This window comes from Carcharodon carcharias, chromosome 9 (genome assembly GCF_017639515.1).
Source record: "Carcharodon carcharias isolate sCarCar2 chromosome 9, sCarCar2.pri, whole genome shotgun sequence".
NCBI lineage: Eukaryota > Metazoa > Chordata > Chondrichthyes > Lamniformes > Lamnidae > Carcharodon > Carcharodon carcharias.
In genome coordinates, this window is record NC_054475.1 from 143370536 (window position 1) to 143391593 (window position 21058).

A 21058-nucleotide genomic window follows, 5' to 3' on the forward strand; every position below is an offset into this window, starting at 1 on the left:
CTGTCTATTCCTTTTACATATTTTGTTGGTTTCAATGAAATCACATCTCATTCTTCAAAACTAGAGAATACAAGCCGAGTTTCCCCAATCTCTCTTCTTAGGGCAGTTCTGCCATCCCGGGAACAAGTCTGGTGAACTTTCGTTGCACGTCCTCTTTGGTAATAATATTCTGCCTAAGGTAAGGGGATCAAAACTGCACACAGCATTCCAGGTGCGATCTAACCAAAGTTCTGTACGATTGAAGGAAGACTTTGCTACTGGTGCACTCAAATTCTCTTGCAATAAAGGATAACACACCATTAGCCTTCGTAATTGCTTGTTGCAGCTGCATGTTAACCTTCAGTGGCTTATTGATGAGGATGCCCAGGTCCCATTGTACATCTACACTTTCTGATCTCTTACCATTTAAGAAATACTCTGTACATCTGTTCTTCTTACCAAAGTGATAACCTCACATTTTTCCACATTTCTTCCACTGCCTTGTTCTTGCCCAGTTACTGGGCAGAATTTTACGACAGTGGGATTTTATGTTCCCACTGAAGTTAATGGGGTTTATAATGGCTCACCGCATTTTACAACCCTGACCCCGCCAAAACGGGGCCATAAAAGTCTGCCCACTAAGTCTGTACAAATCGCCTTGAAGCCACTTTGCATCTTCCTCACAACATACATTCCCACCTGGCTTTGTGTCATCTGTGAACTTGGAAATATTACATTTGGTCCCCACACCCAAATCATTGAAATATATTAAGTTTTTTTTTACTGTCTCCTCTTTAAATTTCTTCAAACCACACATCAGTCCTTACTAAGGCTCTTAGGTGTCCTGTCCCTGGTTTCCCTGCTAACATTGCTCTTGCTCAGATTCCTCTTTCCCTCCCTGTATAGAAGTTGCTTCATCTGCAACCAATGCCTTGCACCACCCAATCAGGTGGCTGAGATGAAGAATATACTCTGCAAACAGCCTACTACTAATTTAAAGCTCTATACAATGGAGCATTAAGTACTGCCATAATGCCTTACTGTGCTTTGAAACATCTTTTTACAGCTGCAGATATATTTTTCCAGATAATTCAGTACATGGGGAAAATTATTTACAAAATGGGTTCACCTAGTAAATAAAGGATTTTTAGCCAATGCTATTTGGGATAAAAGTAACATAAGAAATAGGAGCATGAGTAGGCATTTTGGACCCTCAAGCCTACTCTGCCATTCAATATGATCATGGCTGATCTGAATGTGGCCTTAACCCTATTTTCCTACCTGCCTCCTCCCTCGATAACCCTTAACTCTCTTGGAGATCAAATGTCTAACTTAGCCTCGAGACCCAGCCTTCAAAACTCACTGGGGCAAAATTCCCAATATTAGTGACCCTTTTGAGAGAAGAAATTCCTCTGCATCTCCATCTGAAATAGGAGACCTCTTATTTTGAAACTGTGCCCACCAGTTCTCGATTCCCCCACAAGGGGAAACATCCTTTCAACATCTACCTTGTCGAGCCTCCTCAGAAACTTATATTTCAACAAGATCACCTCTCGTTCTTTTAAACTCCGATAGGTCCAACCTTTCCTCATTAGACAACCCCTTCATCTCAGGAATCAACTTAGTTAACCTTCTCTGAACTGCAAGTATATCCCTCCTTAAATAAGGAAACCAAATCTGTACACAATACTCTAGATATGGTCTCAACAATGCCATGGACAGTAGAAGGACTTTCCTATATATTCCCTATATTCCATCCCCCTTGCAATAAAGGCCAACATTCGATCTATTTGCCACCTTAATTATTTGCTGGACCTGCAAGATAACCTTATGTGATTCATGTATGAGGACACCCAGATCCCTCTGTACTGCAGCATTCTGCAGCTAACACAACTGTAAAGAAAAGACTATAAATCTGATGTTGGCCATTACTTCACAGCACGAGGAACCTGAGGCACAATGAAAGGATTTATTTTCAGTGTCATGTGGCACATATGTCAGCATAGAGTTAAAAGACAATATCTTTTTCAATTAGTGATAGAAGCAATTTTAACAACTTTGAGCAATTGATTCAAATGTGAACACTATCATCCCATGACTTAAAATGGAGCTCTTAAAATGTCAGTTCTGATGCATTTTAAAATGTCACATAGGTTTTTATTAATGATAAAAAGTGTGCATTGCCCTTCAATGAAAATGCACATGCTCTATTTATGAGAGAGAGGAATCATTCTCAAGTCTTTTTGTGAGTTATTTGTTTTCTGCTGTGGATGTAAGCTAGCCGTCCATTGACAGACAAATTATAATATCAATAAAACACTGGAGAGCAACTCCTAGGCTTCAATAATTCTGAATACAATGATTAGAATTGGCTATCCCCTCATTTATTTAAAAGCTTCATTTGGTGCTCAACTTCCCACTGATGGCCTGGTTGATAATAGCAATCTTAATATGAGTCCATGTCCTACTTTGAATGGCATAGTTTTCAACGGAGCATCAATACACTATGTCTCCCTGGATTCCCTAAAAAACATTAGCACAGGAGATCGTAATCACTGTCACACAATAGCTGCAAAGTGATATCCAATTCAAACATTGATGGTAATTCCTAATAAGGACTATTTCAAGCAACCACCCATCCTTTAATAACGGTACCAAGGAGTAAAAATAAATGATAGATAAGTCAATTGATCATGAAATAACTGGCCAAAGCGACCTTGAATCATACAGCGCAGAAGGTGTTTATCTGGCCCATTGGGGTTATGTAAGGTCTTTGAAAGAGCAGTCCAATGAGTCCCACTCCTTTGCTCTTTCTGCATAGCTTTGCAATTTTTCCCTATTCAAACATATGTCAAATCTTCTTTTGAAAGTTACTGTTGAATCTGCTTCCACTATCCTGTCAGATATTACCTTGAATTTGCTGTGGTCATCAACCCTCCTGCAGGTAGAAACAGTTTCTCCCTATTTAGTTTATCAAAACACCTCATAATTTTAGACATCACTATTAAATCTCCCCTTTACCTTCTCTGCTGTAAGAAGAATAAGCCCAGCTTCTCTTGGCTCTCCACATGACTGAAGTTTTTCAAACCAGATACCATTTTAGTAAACTACCTCTACACTCTCTCCAAGGAATTGACATCCTCCTTAAAACATGGGGCTGAATTTTCCCAGAATTGCACTAAGTGCGGTAGCAGGCGGGTAAAATGGAGTTCTACCCGCTGATAAAAATGGCAGGTTTTCATGTTGTATCTTCCCGAGCCCACCTCATTATATATTCACTCCCGCGAAACACGCCATTTCCATGGCAAGCGGGCTCTCATTTGCCCGTTCATCATCACCCCACTGTTGCATCATGCTGGCCGCCATCTTTAAAGGGCAGCTGCCAGCAAAGCGCTCATCAGCACCGATGCCTGGGAGACGTGGCCAGCAAAGGCAAAAAGACTTCAGCCCCCCCACTTCAACAACAGGTCCCTCAAATGACTGCTGGATGCCGTGGAGGCCCGCCGGGATGTGCTCTACACCCGCTCTGGCTGCAGGATGGGTACCAATGTCACCAACCCAGCTTGGGAGGCAGTGGCAGTGGTGGTCAGCGCCAACGCCCTTCAGAAGAGAACACCCAGTGCTGCAAAAGGATGAATGATCTCCTCCATTCCACAAGGGTAAGTCACTCTTTTCATCACTCCCAACACACACTCACAAACCCATCAAACACTCACAGGGCCCTCACTCACTGGCAGTGCAAGGGACATCACCATTCACTCTTTCACAGACACAATCATTGTCCTCATCCCGTCCATGGGACCACTCACCACCCACACAGGCCAGACATACTTATCATCTGGCCCAGCAGGTTCGGATACACTCTCCCCATCTCTATCCATGCAGGACAAACTGGCTCACAACAGGAGGGAAAGGTCACAGGCAGGTAGAGGGATGCAAGAATTCAAAGTTCTCACAGAATTTGGAAACAGAGCCACCCAGCTGGCCAACGATGACCACAACCAGTCCTGTGCTGATGGTGAGGTCGGCACTGCTCTGCCAAGTGAGGGTCCAACAGTGCAAAATTCATCAGATAACCATGGTGTGAGTGATATGTCCTCTTTCACAGGCCACTGCCATGCACTAATTATCTTCCCTTGCTTTTGCAGCCACATCTGGGAAGCAGTTGATGGAGTCCACGACCCAGGTCCTCCAAGTAAGCTCTGAAGAAATCTCCGAAGAGGAATCTGAAGGCACCCTCCCTGAAGTACTGTCACAACGCTTATCCACACCCTCCACCAGCGCAGACACACACACCTTGGTGGGACCTAGCTTTAGAATAGCCTTGGGATCACAATCTGGTGAACACATCACACTTTCTGATCCACAGCAGGTAGAGACAGGGACTCCCCAGGACCCCGGCACTTGGAGGATTGCTGGAAGCCAGAACATTGCTGAGTCCGGGTCAGATGACAAGCCTCTGGACTCGGTCATGTCACAGTTGCTGGAGCTGCAAAGGCAAACTCGGGAATGTCAGGAAGGGATGTCCGCTGCACTCTTCAGATTGCAAAGTACAATGGAGGAGTCAGTCCATCTTCAAGCTGAGGTAATAGTGCCGGCATTGCAATGCACCAAGGTCAACACTGGCAGGATGGCGGCCACCTTGGAGGCTTTGGTCCAGCATGTCACTCCAGCACTGCTGCGCGGGCTCCATTGCTGATGTAATAGTTGGCCTCTGAGAGAGTGTATGCGAGTGGGGTGCTGGACAGCTCGATCTCACTCCAGCTACCCCTTCCGCTCACACAGTCAGCCAGGGGCCCTCAGTACCCATAGGGAGGAGGATCAGGAGGTGATGCTCTAAGGCCATCCACTCAGGTGACTCTGGGAATGACTGGCCCATCTGACACCCCTCTTCCTGTGACCTCCACAGATCCAGCTTCACAGGCCAAGGAGGGTGCCACTGTCACACGGCAGGATCCCGAAAGCAGGCCAGGGACCCCAAGCCTCGGCCCTCCAGAGGACGCCCGCCAAAGTCATCACAGACAGAACGTCACAGTCAGCAGGCTGCCTCCATCTCCGCTCTGATGTCCGGGGTGCACCAAGATGTAGCGGCAGAGTTAGGAAAGTTAAGTAAAAGTAACTCTTTCGAGTACAAACACGTTTCCATCTGTTTCAGATGAAGTTACATTGTTTGCCATTGTGAGATTTGAACTCTTGACCTTGGGGTTACAAACCCAGTACCATAACCACTTGGCTATTTAGGCCAAGCTTATAAAGCCTACTGCACCTGGTATTCCCAGGCGGTCTCCCATCCAAGTACTAACCAGGCCTGAGTCTGCTTAGCTTCCAAGATCGGGCATTTTCAGACTAGTATGGCCGTAGGCAAAGTAACTCATTCAAGTACAAACACGTTTCCATCTGTTCCTATTCAGATGAAGTTACATTGTTTCATAGTTTGCCATTGTGAGATTTGAACTCTTGATCTTGGGGTTACAAACCCAGTACCATAACCACTTGACTATTTAGGCCAAGCGCTGTAGGCAAAGTAACTCTTTCGAGTACAAACCCGTTTCCATCTGTTTCAGATGAAGTTACATTGTTTCATAGTTTGCCATTGTGAGATTTGAACTCTTGATGAAGTTACATTGTTTCATAGTTTGCCATTGTGAGATTTGAACTCTTGATCTTGGGATTACAAACCCAGTACCATAACCACTTGGCTATTTAGGCCAAGTAGTTGCACAGCCTGGGCACGGGTGTTGATCACTTGTACATGATGTTCACTATTGTCAATAAACTCCCAAGAATGTCTCCCTGCCTGTGGCTCCTTGTTCTGATGAGCAGTATTCTTGTGCAGAACGGTTTCACATCTGAGTGATAAGATAAAAGGCAGGTGTCTCAGTCCAGGGCCTCTTCCCTTTGCTCTGTGCGGCCTTCAGACCACAATGATGGTTCAGCCTCACACTCTCTGGAAACACTACTGATGTCTGCACCTCGGCGGTGCTGGTCATTGCTGCCAGAATGTAGTGGGCAGGCACCACAGAGTCCTCTCATTCTCTCTGTGTGCTCTCAGCACCTTTAAGGCGGGGCTGGCCCCCATCACACCCGCATCTACGACCAGTGATGCTGTGCACCAGCTCCTGAAGGGTTGAGTTGCTGAAGGCGGACACAGCGTCAGATGAGTCTAAAGTTTCATGGCTGCATCTCTGAGATGGTCCTGATCATGGAGCGCAAGCAAGCTGCCATTGACCAGACAGGAGTCAGACATTCTCAGAGGCTGTGTGAAGATCTATGGAGTGTCCTCACTGCATGTTGTCAGCATCCTCCTGCGATCGAGTGACTATTAAGGCCGCCATTGCATCTCCATGACAGGAGCATTCTCACAGAGGGTATTGGTGCTGCAATAAGTTAGGTTGGAGTCAAACATTCACAACTGTGATGTGAAGATCTACGAAGACACCTCACTGCATGTCGTCATCATCCGCCGCAAATCTGGCAGCTGTGAGGACCTCCTGAGTGTGCCTGCCTCCTCTAGCCAGTGTGAGAGCCTCATCCCCATTGTCGTCATGGCTTAGGACCCCCTCATCCTCATCCCCGTAGTGTCCTCCTCATTGGAGGAGACATGCAGCTCCTCCATCTCTTCCTCAGCCAGATCCTCACTCCGTTGCAGCGCCAGGTTGTAAAGGACGCAGTAAACGACGACGATGTGTGACACCCTCTGCGGACTGTATTGCAGGTCTCCACCAGACCGGTCCAGGCACTGGAACCACATCTTCAGCATCCCACTGGTCTGTTCCACCAAGTTGCGAGCTGCTGCATGAGCTTCATTATAGCGTCGCTCAGCTGCAGTCTGAGGCCACCGCACAGGTGTCATCAGCCACGCCCTCTGCAGGTAGCCATTGTCCCCAAGGAGCCTATTTCCAAGTTTTGCGCCTATACCCAAATCCAGGTCATTCATACATGTCAAAAAGAGCTGGGTGAACACCAGTGTCCACTTCTCTCCAATCTGACAGTTATTCAACACTACTCTCTGCTTGCTGTATCTGAGTCAATTTCATATCCACATTGCCTCTGCCTCTTTAATCCCATGGGCTTCAATTTTACTAACAAGTCTATTGCGGCATTTTATCAAATGTCTTTGGAAAGTTCATAATCTTAAAATTAGAGGTAGGCCCTTTAAGAGTATACCCTGGAAGCACTTTTTTCATACAGAGGTAGGTGGATATCTGGAATTCTCACTCTCAAAAAGCTGTAGATGCTGAGTCAATTGCAACTTTCAAGACTGGGATTGACAGATTTTTGGTAGGTAAGGATATCAGAGCTATGGTTCAAAGGATCCTAATGGAGCGGAGGTAGAGATCAGCCATGGTCAAATTGAATGGCTGAACAGAATTGTGGGGCTGAATAGCCTGCTTCTGTTCTTACTTTCCTATGCACCAGACTAAATACAAATATAAGTTCTGCACCCACTTAGGTCCCCAACTGAGCCACAGGAAACAGAAATGTTATAAGCAGAGGCTGCAATCTGCAAGGGGTTTGTAAGAGAGAGAGAAGATGGCTCCAACGATGTCTTCTTGCAGGCAGCCTACCTCTTTGCCAACAAATACAATCAAACTTAGAAATACAGAAGAAAAAGGAGATAGTTACTCATATCCCAAAAAAATAAAGCATTTGTTGGTGCAAAGGGGTTCTTGAACATCCCCAAATTCATTACTCGATAGCTTAACATTTTTTATTACTCAATTATTTGCTTTTACTTACATTCACAATAACAGATATTAATAGTTAGCTAGTAGAGTATTATGAGGTTATAAGACAGCCCCAGAATTTTACATAATATAAACTAAGAGCTTATTAAACTTTAAACATGTATATACGCCCCTTTCTTTTAGGGAGCGGTTGCTGTTTTTGTTGAATCTTTTCCATTACAGCCATGAGATTTTCCCTGATCAGTGCCAATATGGCCATTGGGCTTTTTTCATCTTTGCTTTTTGTGTTGTGACTTTTTTTTTTAAATAAATTTACGTTTATTTGTAGAACATCAGAAATGAGTGAAAACTGCTGTCAGTTAACAGGAAAAGTGATTTACTTGAAAACTAGCACTCCTTTTGACCGCGATATAAGATTCTTTTAGAAGTTAGTTCTGCATTAAACAGATGAAGGTAGGAAATGGAATTGACAGCAAATAGATTGGCCACAGGACTCCTTGGTGATAATTTGCAGATGTCTCCCAATGAATCGATTGTGGAAGGCCACAACTTCACACATTAATGATGTATTAAAAGTTAATTTATCTTTTGTCTTTCAGAAGATCTTTTGCATATTTCTTGTGTTTTCCCTTTTGAACTCTGAGCTGCAACTTGAATTTTAACATTTTATTTTATATAGTAACATAATATTACGAGGAAACATACATGAACATTTCCTGTAAAATTATTTTTCCCCACTTTTGCCCCTTTACTGAAAACTCCATTTTAGTTTAACAGGCTGTGGCAGTTCTTCTGGCCATTCTTTAGGTGTAAAGATCTGAACAGCAAGTGTTCGATATCTGCGGGAATTGGGCAAAGCATCACACACCAGATTGATCCTGTCCTCACGTTTCTTCCACATACATGCACTTTCCAGCAAAGGACTCTGGAGTGGAACCCTGGCTACTGGTTTAATCTGTTTCATTGTGGCCACTCATCCCTCATTATAGTATCGAGGCTGCCTCTGCAGCCAGGACCACCTACTTCAGCAAGACCAATGATGAAATGTGGGCTCTCCTAGTCGACAAGCCTATTGGTGCAGTGGGTCAGTGACTGTTAGATCATTGTCAGAAACTGTTATGAGAATAACTCTAAGCCCTGCACTATTATAATGAAAAGAGGTTCTGAGATTACTTTAAATGCTGTACGATTATAATGCCAACAGCTTGATAGGTCTTGTAGAATGTTTTAATGCAGAATTGTCAGTCTAACAGCCAAGTGTAGGACAGGCTCAGATCTACACTCTCTAAGATGCTCCTAGTATTTTCTGAACAGTGTTACAATATTGCATAAAAGTACAGCGCTATTTACTACCCTGACAGATTAACGCAACAGTATTATAGCAGCTTTACAAAAATACACATTTTTCTTTCTTTATGCCTACTTTACATTTTGTTTTTGTGAAACAAAATCTTGTTGAGTTAAAGAAAAAAATATTGTCAGAATGAGACAGGTTCAATGTACTGAAATTGTGGTTTCCATTTTCATGATGTTGCTATTATCTATTTATTTGAACTGAAGTAAGAAATAAAGTTAATAGAAAAACAACTTCAAAGTGATATGTGTCACAAATTGTAGTAGATTTCAGAATGCATCTGTTTGAATGATAAGGTAATGCAGTGCATCATTTAATAGTTATAGAGAGTTACAGTTTGCACATGGTTCCTTGAACCAGTTTCAGGCCGGAACGGACAGGTGCCGGGGAACAATTCCTCTCTTTCAGCAGCTTAGCCAAACATAGGGTAGGGAATCTGGAGGAAGCTGAGATAGTAAAAGCAGATTTTAAAATTAAAAAGAAAAACAAATCTCACTCATGCAGGAAATGTTTTATTTTCTATGTACCAATGTCAGATAATAAGGGTCAAAGAAATGAAGGAGCAAAGATAATAACAGCAGATCAGTCTTGATGTTCCTATAAAAACCTAGTGTAAGTGAGAGGGAACTCATTTCCCTCCTGTTTGGAATTTATTCCAATACTTTTATTGATGAATTGATTGCAAATTTCACATTGTTTGACTATTAAACTTATTTTGCACAATACGCTGGTCACAATCCCACAAAACATTCTATGGATATCACAGTATATTGAATCAGGCAAATGAACATTTACTAAATGACATCGGTTGTTATCTATAGCTGTAAATATGAGGCAGTACAATGATAACATGTAAAAGTTTCATGATGGCAAGCTAGAGATTCTTACCTCCAATTCCCTAAAAGTTTCTAATGCCAGCTGTATCAAAAGGGATGGGATTGAACAGAGCCAAGATGTTTCAGCTAAGGCCAGGAAGTAGGCGATGCTGTTGGCCTCACAACCAGAAATGTCTTGGAGAGTATTTAAGAGGGAAAAGGGAGATAATGCTAAACATTAATATTTCCAAGACATTACAAGTGAATTTTGAAATTCTCAGGTATGCCATCTCTACTCTGTAGATTGACCATTAGTGCATTCTAATCTTACTCATGTGAATTCCATCAGTCTCCATCTCATTGTTGAGTCACATGCTTGCCCTATTTCCTCCAACTTCCCCAGTGGCTCCCAAATATGACCACAAGAAGTTATTTTTCTGTGCTATCACTGCAAGGAGAAGAGGGAACTTTCATCCATTCTGTTTATCACCAGAAATTATTCAAGCCTACTTGCATCCATCTGTACAGTATTTATCCAAATTGTTTAGTTAACAAGCCAAGCTGGACATGCTGGAATGTAGTTATCATACTGTCCAGCAATTTCCATGATGATGTAATAATGAACAGTGGTCTGAAATTAAAACTGTTGAGGGAATTATTCACAGATCCCAAAAAGGGGGAAAACATTGTGCCAGAAGTGTTAATCTTTTGAATGCTGATTAACCTGTCCTGCACTACCTTTTTTTAAATAAATGATGCTTCCTGAGATGTTGAAAAGATTGGAGTTAGATTACTTAGACAACTGTTGGGTGAGGTATTAATAGTAAAACCCTATGATTCCCAACATGTTTCTTTACATTTAATTTTACTTTGGTTTATGGCAAACATCTATTTTGGTTAAAATATCACAATGTTACCCATGACAGAGCCATTTAATCTAACAAATATTAAGATCTTTTAAAAAATGAACAAATTAATTCCATTTATCAAGAGTCTAGGGTTTCTTTGAATATACATCTATGAAAAAACTATTGGTGGTTATATACCAGCAACATAAGTTTTCAAAGCAAAGGCTTAAATAAGACAGCTGCAATTGGAGGATTTTAGCAAAACAATTAATAAAAATATCTAAATGTTTAGCAAATTAAAAATACAAATTGTTGATACTATGCATCCATAATTTTTTCTAACATAATCCACATGCAAAGAACACAGTACTAATGTCAACTAAACAAAAATTTGGAACCTTGCTTCTAAACACACATTTTCTGTATACAAATAGAAAAATGTAATCCCTTAAGATTTACACAATCTCAGTCTATATCTCAGTAATAAATGCACACAGACTCTCATACTGGAGGCTGTTGATTAACAAGATGCACATCACCAAAGGTAGACAATGGATTGAGCTAACACCCCAAGTCATCAGTAAGATTTAATACTTTCTTCAGTCAGAAGTACAAGAATGCTGAGGTGCAGGTGGTGTCCCATTATTTAAAATTATTTTATTTATGTTTTCCACAGCCTTCCCATATTTCCTTTCAATATGGATTGTTAACCCACAAAGAATCTTCTTTCTAACTGTAACTGACAAGGGGTGATACAAGTGGGTGGCATGATCCAACATCAGATAAACAAGTTAGTTTTTTCCTCATTACCTTATAGCTTAACCCCATCCCTCTTCAAATTAGCAGGTAGGTGAAAATGGAAGCCTTCTTCATATGGATTCGAAACATTAACTCTGTCTTTCTCTCCACAGATGCTGTTAGACCTGCTGAGTTTTTCCAGCATTTTCTGTTTTTGCTTCAGATTTCCAGCACCCGCAGTATTTTTCATTTATCTAAATAGGAGTTTCTGGTCAGAAATCACCACTTCCACCTGATACTGGCTTAGGACGTAAATGCACCACGCAATATGGTACTAAATCATACAGAGCAATATTGGGCTCAGTCAGTTTATTTTTATCTTAAAGAGTTAATTATCACTCCAGCATTTCCGAGATAGAATGAAAATGTGAGCCAAGATTCCTGTTGTTTCTCTTCATTTTTGTGTCGTGCCCCTGCAGGAAAATGTGGATTTGGCTTTAAAGATGCATTGGGATTAGTTGTGGCATCTCCACTTTAGAAGAGATTGCAGATACCTACCATGTTGGTTCAAACATGAAAAATAGCCGGGCAAGGGGCTAGATTCCAAGGATCTCGACCTCAGCATGAGTCACTACCTTCAGGAAGGAAGGGGAGGAATAAAAAACATTCAATTGGATGAAGGACAGAAACCATCACATAATTGCAAATTTTTTAAAAAACACACAATCCAATGAAATAAGAATGTTAACAAAGATAGGAATAAACTCTGGAGAAAGCCATTGTCACATAATTAGGTTCATATCAATATATCTCATTTATGAGTGCATTTCTATGCTCTATTTTCACTAAATTGAAGGGAGAGGTGGAAGAGGGAAAGACAGTGGCATAGTGGTATTGTCTCTGAATTAACGATCGAGAGACCCAAGGTAATGTTCTGGGGACCAGGGTTTGATTCCTACCACGGCAGATGGTGAAATTTGAATTCAATAAAAATATGATATTAAAAGTCTAATGATGAATGATAATCCATCTGGTACAACAATGCCCTTTTGGGAAGGAAATCTGCCTCGTCTGGCAATGTGGCTCCAGAGGAATTTGGTTGACTCTTAACTGCCTTCTGAAATGGACTAGCAACCACTTAATTTTTTCAATCAGGAGCTGGACGGATCACCTGGCATCACCTAGGCAAACTTAGCCCTGTTGACCCTGCAAAGTCATCCTTACTAACATCTGGGGGTTAGTGCCAAAATTCTTCCCTATCCCACGAGCAGAGGTGGCAGCACAGCAATATATAGTCGGGAGGGAGTTGTCCTGGGCCCCATGAAGTCTCATGGCATCAAGTCCTGCTGATTATCATGTACCACCCCCCATCAGCTGATGAATCAGTACGCCTCCATGTTGAACGCTACTTGGAAGAAGCAGAGGGTGGCAAGGAAGCAGAACATACTCTGGGTGGGGGTCCATAAGTCAATGTCCATAAGTGGCTTGGTAGTACTAATATAGGCCAAGCTGGCTAAATCCTAAAGCACATAATTGCTAGAATGGGTCTGCTGCAGGCGGTGAAGGAAAAAAAAACATACTTGACGTCATCCTCACCAACTTGCCTGCCGCAGATGCATCTGCCCATGACAGTATCGGTAGGGGTGACAACCACACAGTCCTTGTGGAGAAGAAGTCCCGTCTTCACAATGAGGATACCCTCCATCGTGTTGTGTGGCACTACCACCGTGCTAAATGGGATAGATTTTGAACAGATCTAGCAACTCAAGACTGGGCATCCATGATGCGCTGCGGGGCATCAGCAGCAGAATCGTACTCGAACACAATCTGTAACCTCATGGCCTGGCATATCTCCCACTCTGCCATTACCATCATGTCAGGGATCAACCCTACTTCAATGAAGCATGCAGAAGGGCATGCCAGCAGCAGCACCAGACATACCTAAAAATGAGGTGCCAACCTGGTGAAGCTAAAACACAGGACTACTTGCATGCCAACCAACATAGGCAGCAAGTGATAGACAGGGCTAAGTGATTCCACAAACAACGGATCAGATCTAAGCTCTGCAGTTCTGCTACATCCAGTCATGAAGGTGGTGAACAATTAAATAACTCATTGGAGGAGAAAGTCCCACAAACATCCTCCAATGGGGGAGCCCAGCATTATCAGTGAAAAAGATAAGGCTGAAGCAGTTGCAACAATCTTCAATCAGAAGTGCCAAATGGATGATCCATCTCGGCCTCCTCTGGGGGTCCCCAACATCATAGATGGCAGTATTCAGCCAATTTGATTCACTCCACATGATATCAAGAAATGGCTGAAGGCACTGGATATTGCAAAGACTGTGGGCCTCAACAACATTCCGTCAATAGTACTGAAGACTTGTGCCCTAGAACTTGTTGCGCCCTAGCCAAGCTGTTCCAGTACAGCTACAAGACTGGCATCTAACTGGCAATGTGAAAAATTGCCTAGGTTTATCCTAAACACAAAGTGCAGGACAAATCCAAACCAGCAAATTATCGCCCCATCAGTCTACTCTCGATCATCAGTAAAGTAATGGAAGGTGTCATCAACAGTACTATCAAGCGGCACTTGCTTAGCAACAATCTGCTCACTGATGTTCAGTTTGGGTTCTGCCAGAGCCACTGAGCTCCTGACCTCATTACAACCTTGGTTTAAATATGGACAAAAGAGCTGAACTCCAGAGGTGAGGTGAGTGACTGCCCTTGACATCAAGGCAACATTTGATCAGGTATGGAATCAAAATGCCCTAGCAAAACTTGAGTCAATGGGATTCAGGGGGAAAACTCTCTGCTGGTTGGAGTCATACCTAGCACAACGGAAGATGCTTGTGGTTGTTGGAGGTCAATCACCTCTTTTCCAGGACATCATTGCAGGAGTTCTTCAGGGTACTGTCATTGGCCCAACCAGTTTCAGCTGCTTCATCAGTGACATTCCTTCCATCACAAGGTCAGAAGAGAGGATGTTCACTAACGATTGCACAATGTTCAGCACCATTCACGACTCCTTAGATACTGAAACAATCTGCGTCCAAATGCAGCAAGACCTGGAAAATATCCAGGTTTGGGTTGACAAGTGACAAGTAACATTCACGTCACACAAGTGTCAGGCAAAGACCATCTCCAACAAGAGAGAATCTAACCATCGCCCCATGACATTTAATGGCATTACCATCGCTGAACGCCCACTATCAACATTCTGGGGGGGTTACTATTGACCAGAAACTGACCTGGACTAGCCATATAAAAAAATGTGGCTACAAGAGCAGGTCAGAGGCTAGGAATCCTGCGGCGAGTAACTCACCACCTGACTCTCCAAAGCTTGTCTAGCATCTACAAGGCACAAGTCAGGAGTGTGATGGAATACTCTCCACTGGCCTGGATGAGTGCAGCTCCAACAACACTCAAGAAGCTTGACACCATCCTGGACAAAGCAGCCTGCTTGATTGGCACCCCATCCACAAACATTCACTCTCTCCACTACTGACATACAGTAGCAGCAGTGTGTGCCATCTACAAGATGCGCTGCAGGAACTCACCAAGGCTCTTTAGACAGCACCTTCCAAACTCACGATCACTACCAATCAGAAGGACAAGGGCAGCAGACACATGGGAACATCACCACCTGGAGTTCCCCTCCAAGCTACCCACCATCCTGATTTGGAAAATTATTGCCATTCCTTCACTGTCACTGTGTCAAAATCCAGGAACTCCCTCTATAACAGAACTTTGGCTGTACCTATACCACACAGATTGCAGCAATTCAAGAAAGCAACTCACCACCACCTTCTCAAGGGCAATTAGTGATGGGCAATAAATGCCAGCCTATCCAGCGACACCAACATGCCATGAATTAATTAAAGTCTAATTGAACTGCAAATAATTGGATTTACCCAAATTCACAATAGCAGCAGAATTGATGCAAATGCTACTAACAGTGAGACCAGTGTGAACATCTGATCATATCACATTGTATGCTAGTTAGAGTCACTTGTGCTGTGCCACAAACTGTGTTGTAGAAATTTATTAGTTTTATTAGCGTTGGTATGTGTGCTTTCTTCCTAACAATTGAATTTGAGTTAATAATGTGCTTGAATCTAGTTAATTGGAGACAAAAACATTTTAAAAGGGTCTTAACTACTGTCCTTTGCAGCTTTAAAACCAGGAGCAGTCCTTTCTTCTTTAGATATGCAAGTCCTATTTTGCATTTACTTCCAGAACAGGCCAGTTTCGTCTGCATTGAAGATCTGCGCTGCCTGGTAGCCTCCCTCCTACAATCGCTGTAGCACCTTGAGCAGTTCTCCGGCAGCTGCATGGTCAGCTGAAGCAGCCTCACACGCTAACTTTACATTAAAAAGCGTTCTGAGCTGCATAAAGCAATCAAACCATCCTGTACTGGCTGAGAATCCTTTGGAAGGCAAAGGAGAGGCACCTTCTGCACCACCTTCATCATCACTATTATCACCGGTGACACCAACACTACCCTTTTTATTACTTTTTACGTACTGTACAATTCAAATGCTTTATTTCTCATGATTGGACCATTAACTGTGGGCCTCCTTTGATGCTGTTGCTCTATCCATACGTTTAATTACTTCTCCATCTCCTCCAAGTGTGGATTTCTCCTACTTATAAAAGTTAACCTAACAGTATGACTACCAAAAACACTAATACTAGCCCTTATTTTTTGCTTCAGACTGCCTAATGTACCTGATTGTAGATTCATTGACACTGTATTCCCTGGCCAACATGGTAGCACTTACGCCATTTTTCAGTCTAAGATTGCGATTTTTTGTGCAAGTGTTATTGCGTTCCTGGGACACTTTCTGCTTGGCTGACTCACTTGTTTTTAACAAGGGGCTGACCAGTATTTTACAGTACAGGATTCACTGTATCTTGTAAATCACAGTGACCCACATGCAGTTACAGACAACGATGCATAGTGCACACTTCCTACTAGGGGAAATACACCATGGAAACCTTGGCTTTTCTAACTTTTAAATGCTGTTTTTTTCTTTATTTCAGGGCCAGTATATGTTCAGATAGAAACTTTTAATGTTTAAATCGCTGATAGGCAAAGATATGGGGCTGTAATGGGTGATCGTGTGTAAAAGGACTGTTGCAAGGGTAAACGCAATTCGCGGAAGTTGTCACAAATGCCAGGACTTTACTGTATAAGGATCTATTTAAAAGCAAAAATAAAAATGTAAATGCTTGTATTGTGTAGATTTATAGGAAAACCACATATAATGCCATAACATTTGGGCTGTATCAACATTTTTCTCAGGGCCTTGGCAGCTGAAAGATCATAAGTTCTGGAATTCGCTCCCCGAACCTCTCTTTCCTCCTTAAAGACCTTCCCTAAAAACTACCTTTTTGACCAAGCTTTTGGTTACCTGTCCCAATAGCTCATGTACTCTTGTGTTGCCATCAGGAACTGCTGAACAGAGGTCATAAGCTTCCCTGCAAGGAGGGTGGCTGAATGAAAATACAGGACCTTGGGCTGCTGTTGCATGTCTCACAGTAGTCAGCCAGGGTTCAAAACACACAGGATGGCAGACAAATTTGCCCTTGAAAGCTCCCAAAAAGGGTGACAAATAAGTTGTCCCTGTATGTGAGAAGAGACAGATCAAGGATGTTGCACACACAAGGCTCAGCTCCTGGCGCACATGGTAAAGTCATGATATTGAGCTCAAGTCGCTGCCATTATGGTTGGGTAGGAAACCCCATCATGCTTTCTGATAATAGCCCAATTTCTATAAAACAGTTGTCCTTCAACTTAACACAAACAAACATCACTTTGAAACAAAAAAAGCTGGAAGAATGTAACAGGTCAATCAGGATATGTGGACAGAACAAACAGGTTAACTTTTCAAGTTGGGTCTGCTTTCCCATCTGAGAAATGAGTGACAACTAGCATATTAACAGGATCAAAAAAGAAGTCAGAGGGAGAAAAAGAAACAGACCAACGCACAGAGAAGAACGAATAACTAAGACAAAATCAGAGGAAGACTAGGAGTTGAATGATGGAATTTAAAGTTTAAAACCTAGGGGTCAGATGTTAGTTGAAATAGATTTGAGAACGAGGATGTTGATAAAGTAATTTAGAGACATAGTCAGAGGTCTACAGCACAGAAAAAGGCCCTTTGGCCCAGTGAGTCTGCGCTGGTCAAACAAGTACCCAACTATTCTAACCCCAATTTCCAGCACTAGGCCCATAGCCTTGTATGCCATGGCATCGCAAGTGCACATCCAAATACTTCTTAAATGTTTTAGAACAAAGAACAAAGAAAAGTACAGCACAGGAACAGGCCCTTCGGCCCTCCAAGCCTGCGCTAATCATATTGCCCATCAACTAAAACATTTTGCACTTCCGGGGTCCGTATACCTCTATTCCCATCCTATTCATGTATTTGTCAAGCTGTCTCTTAAACACCACTATCGTAACTGCTTCCACCACCTCCTCTGGCAGTGAATTCCAGACACTCACAACCCTCTGCGTAAAAAACTTGCCCCGCACATCTCCTCTATAGTTTTCTCCTCTCACCTTAAATCTATGTCCCCTAGTAATTGACTCTTCCACCCTGGGAAAAAGCTTCTGACTATCTACTCTGTCTATGCCACATAATTTTGTAAACTTCTATCAAGTCGCCCCTCAATCTCCGTCACTCTAGTGAGTACAATCCGAGTTTCTCCAACCTCTTTTCGTAGCTAATAACCTCCAGACCAGGCAGCATCCTGGTAAACCTCGTCTGCACCTTCTCCAACGCCTCCATATCCTTCTGGTAATGTGGTGACCTGAATTGCACGCAATATTCCAAGTGTGGCCTAACCATGGTTCTATACAGCTGCAGCATGACTTCCCAGCTTTTATACTCAATACCCCTGCCAATGAAGGCAAGCATGCCATATGCCTTCCTGACTACCTTATCCACCTGCGTTGCCACTTTCAGTGACCTGTGGACCTGCACACCTAGATCTTTCTGCCCGGCGATGCACTTAAGGGTTCTGCCATTTACTGTATAATTCCTGCCTGTATTAGACCTTCCAAAATGCATGACCTCGCATTTGTCCGGATTAAACTCCATCTGCCATTTCTCCGCCCTAGTCTCCAACCGATCTATATCCCGTTGTATCCTTTGACAATCCTCTTCATTATCTGCAACTCCTCCAACCTTAGTGTCGTCTGCAAACTTACTAATTAGACCTGTTACATTTTCCTCCAAATCATTTATGTATACTACCAAAGGGTTGCAGGGTGCCTGGCAGAGAGAGACAACATATATTGTTTTTGAGCTTAATATTGAGCTTTAAATTCAACAAAAAGTTTAACTGCCAAATTTCAAAATTCACTCGTAATTTTCCAAGTCATTTCTACATATTTCGTAACTGCTACTACTCCCTATTGCAATGTCATCAACAAATTTCAGGGCTCGCATTTGCTTTCATCACAATATCAGTTGGGAACATCATTCCCAGGAGGCCACACAGCTTTTATGGTAGCAATTTTGCTTGAGTGAGAAGGTTGTGTGTTAACATATCACTCCAGAGACTTGAGTACATAACCTAGGCTGGCACTTCAGTGTCATACTGAAGAAGTTTGGCATTCCAGGAACTGTTTTTCAGATGAGATATTGAACCAAAACCTTATCATCTTGCAATTGGACATAAATAACTCATGACTGTTTGCAAGAAAGAGTAAAGAACTTCTCTCAATGTCCAGGCCTAAACCTATCCCTCAATCACTACGACTGAAGAAGATGACCTGATCATTTGTCTTATGGTAGCACAAATGCCAAAGAATGTATCTATTAAAAAGGTTCTAAAAAAAAGCCAATGCTAACACTGAAGGTAATGTAACTACATGACATCACCTGATAAAGCAGTAGTGAAAATAAATAAAGAGCCCCTGAAAAGCAAAAGCTAGTCCTCAACAAAATCTCAAAAAAAACTCAAAAATAATTTTCATCCCTGAACACCTGTAGTGGAAACCAGCAAGCAATCTGCCTGTCTATCAAATGGCTGAGAAAGATGTACCCTTTTTTGACTGATAAAATGTTAAGACACTTCACCCTTCAGTCATTCATAGGGAATAGGTGAGCGATTTTTAACACTGGCTAATGCAAAATGAAAGCCATTTATTATTTTTATGCTACCACGTAAAACAGTTTATAACGAGAAAGCAGGCTACTATTTGACCTGGTGACCAGATACTATTTTTGTAGGACAGATGCTCATTGTCTCAGTATTGCATTTCTTGATACATCAGATGATGGGTAGTTTTGCTCATTAACCCATTATGCTACCACCGAGTACTTCCACTGATTATAACTGGTCATTCTGTAACCAGGAGCTGGCTGATCTTGGGATTAACAATAAACTTTTAAACTTTCACTGGCTTAGGACACTCCTATTACATGTCTGAGTCATTCAATGGTGCCTAGGCCATGTATGGTTCAATGTCTCAAAGGCTCAGTAAGTCAAAACAATATTATATTGACACAGATTGTGTGTTTATGATACTTGAACAATAATGAGTCCTGTATTTACAGACAAAAATTTAAATTGGTTTAGCCCGAACTACATGGAACAGCCAGCATTTTGAATTCTCTGATCAGCAGATTACAGTGTGAACGCATATTATCTGTAATGTAGGCAACAATGGGACACCACTTTGTTTCAGTTTGGGGAAAACTCAGGCTTACTTGTGGAAATTGACATTTGCAGCAATGGTTGAATATAGATGTCCAGGGCAAGAGAGGATCTGGGTTGCTTTTAATTCATTCATGGGAAGCGAGTATCACAGGCTAGTCCAGCATTTTTTGCCCATCCTCAATTGCCTTTGAGAAGGTGGTGGTGAGCTGCCTTCTTGACCCGCTGTAGTCCATGTGATACAGGAACACCCAGAGTGCTGTTCAAAAGGGAGTGGCGTAGTGGTATTGTTACTGGACTAGAATACAGAGACCCAAGGTAATTGATTCCCACTGCAGTAGATGGTGAAATTTGAGTTCAATAAAAATCTGGACTTATAAAGTCTAATGATGAAACCATTGTCCATTAAAACCCATCTGGTTCACTAATGTTCTTTAGGGAAGGAAATCTGCCTTCCTCTTCTGGTCTTGCCTACATGCGGCTCCAGACCTGCAGCAATGTGGTTGACTCAAATACCCTCAGAAATAGCCTACAAGCCACTCAGTTCTCAAGGGCAATTAGGGATGGGCAATAAATGCAGCCCTAGCCAGCAACACCCCTATTCCATGAATGAATAAAACTAAAGTTCCAGGATTTTGACCCAGCACAGTGAAGGAATGGTGATATATCTCTAAGTCAGGATGGCGTGTGGTTTGGAGAGTGACATGCAGCTGGTAGTGTTTCCATGCATCTACTGCCCTTGCCCTTTTAGATGGTGGCAGTCATGGGTTTGGAATGTACTGTCTAAGAAGCATTGGCAAGTTCCTCCAGTGCTAGATGGTACATATTGCTTCCATTATATGTCAGTGGTGGAGGGAGTGAATGTTTGTGAATAAGGTGCCAATCAAGCAGGCTGCGTTGCTGTCGAGCTTCTTGAGTGTTGTTTGAGCTGTACTCATCCAGGCCAGTGTAGAGTATTCCATCA

General features: G+C 42.5%; 1 pseudogene; it reads right to left on the reverse strand.

Annotated features, from left to right (window-relative positions):
* Nucleotides 1-5233: 5233 nt before the first annotated feature.
* On the reverse strand, nucleotides 5234-5342 carry LOC121282675 (annotated as a pseudogene).
* Nucleotides 5343-21058: the final 15716 nt, after the last annotated feature.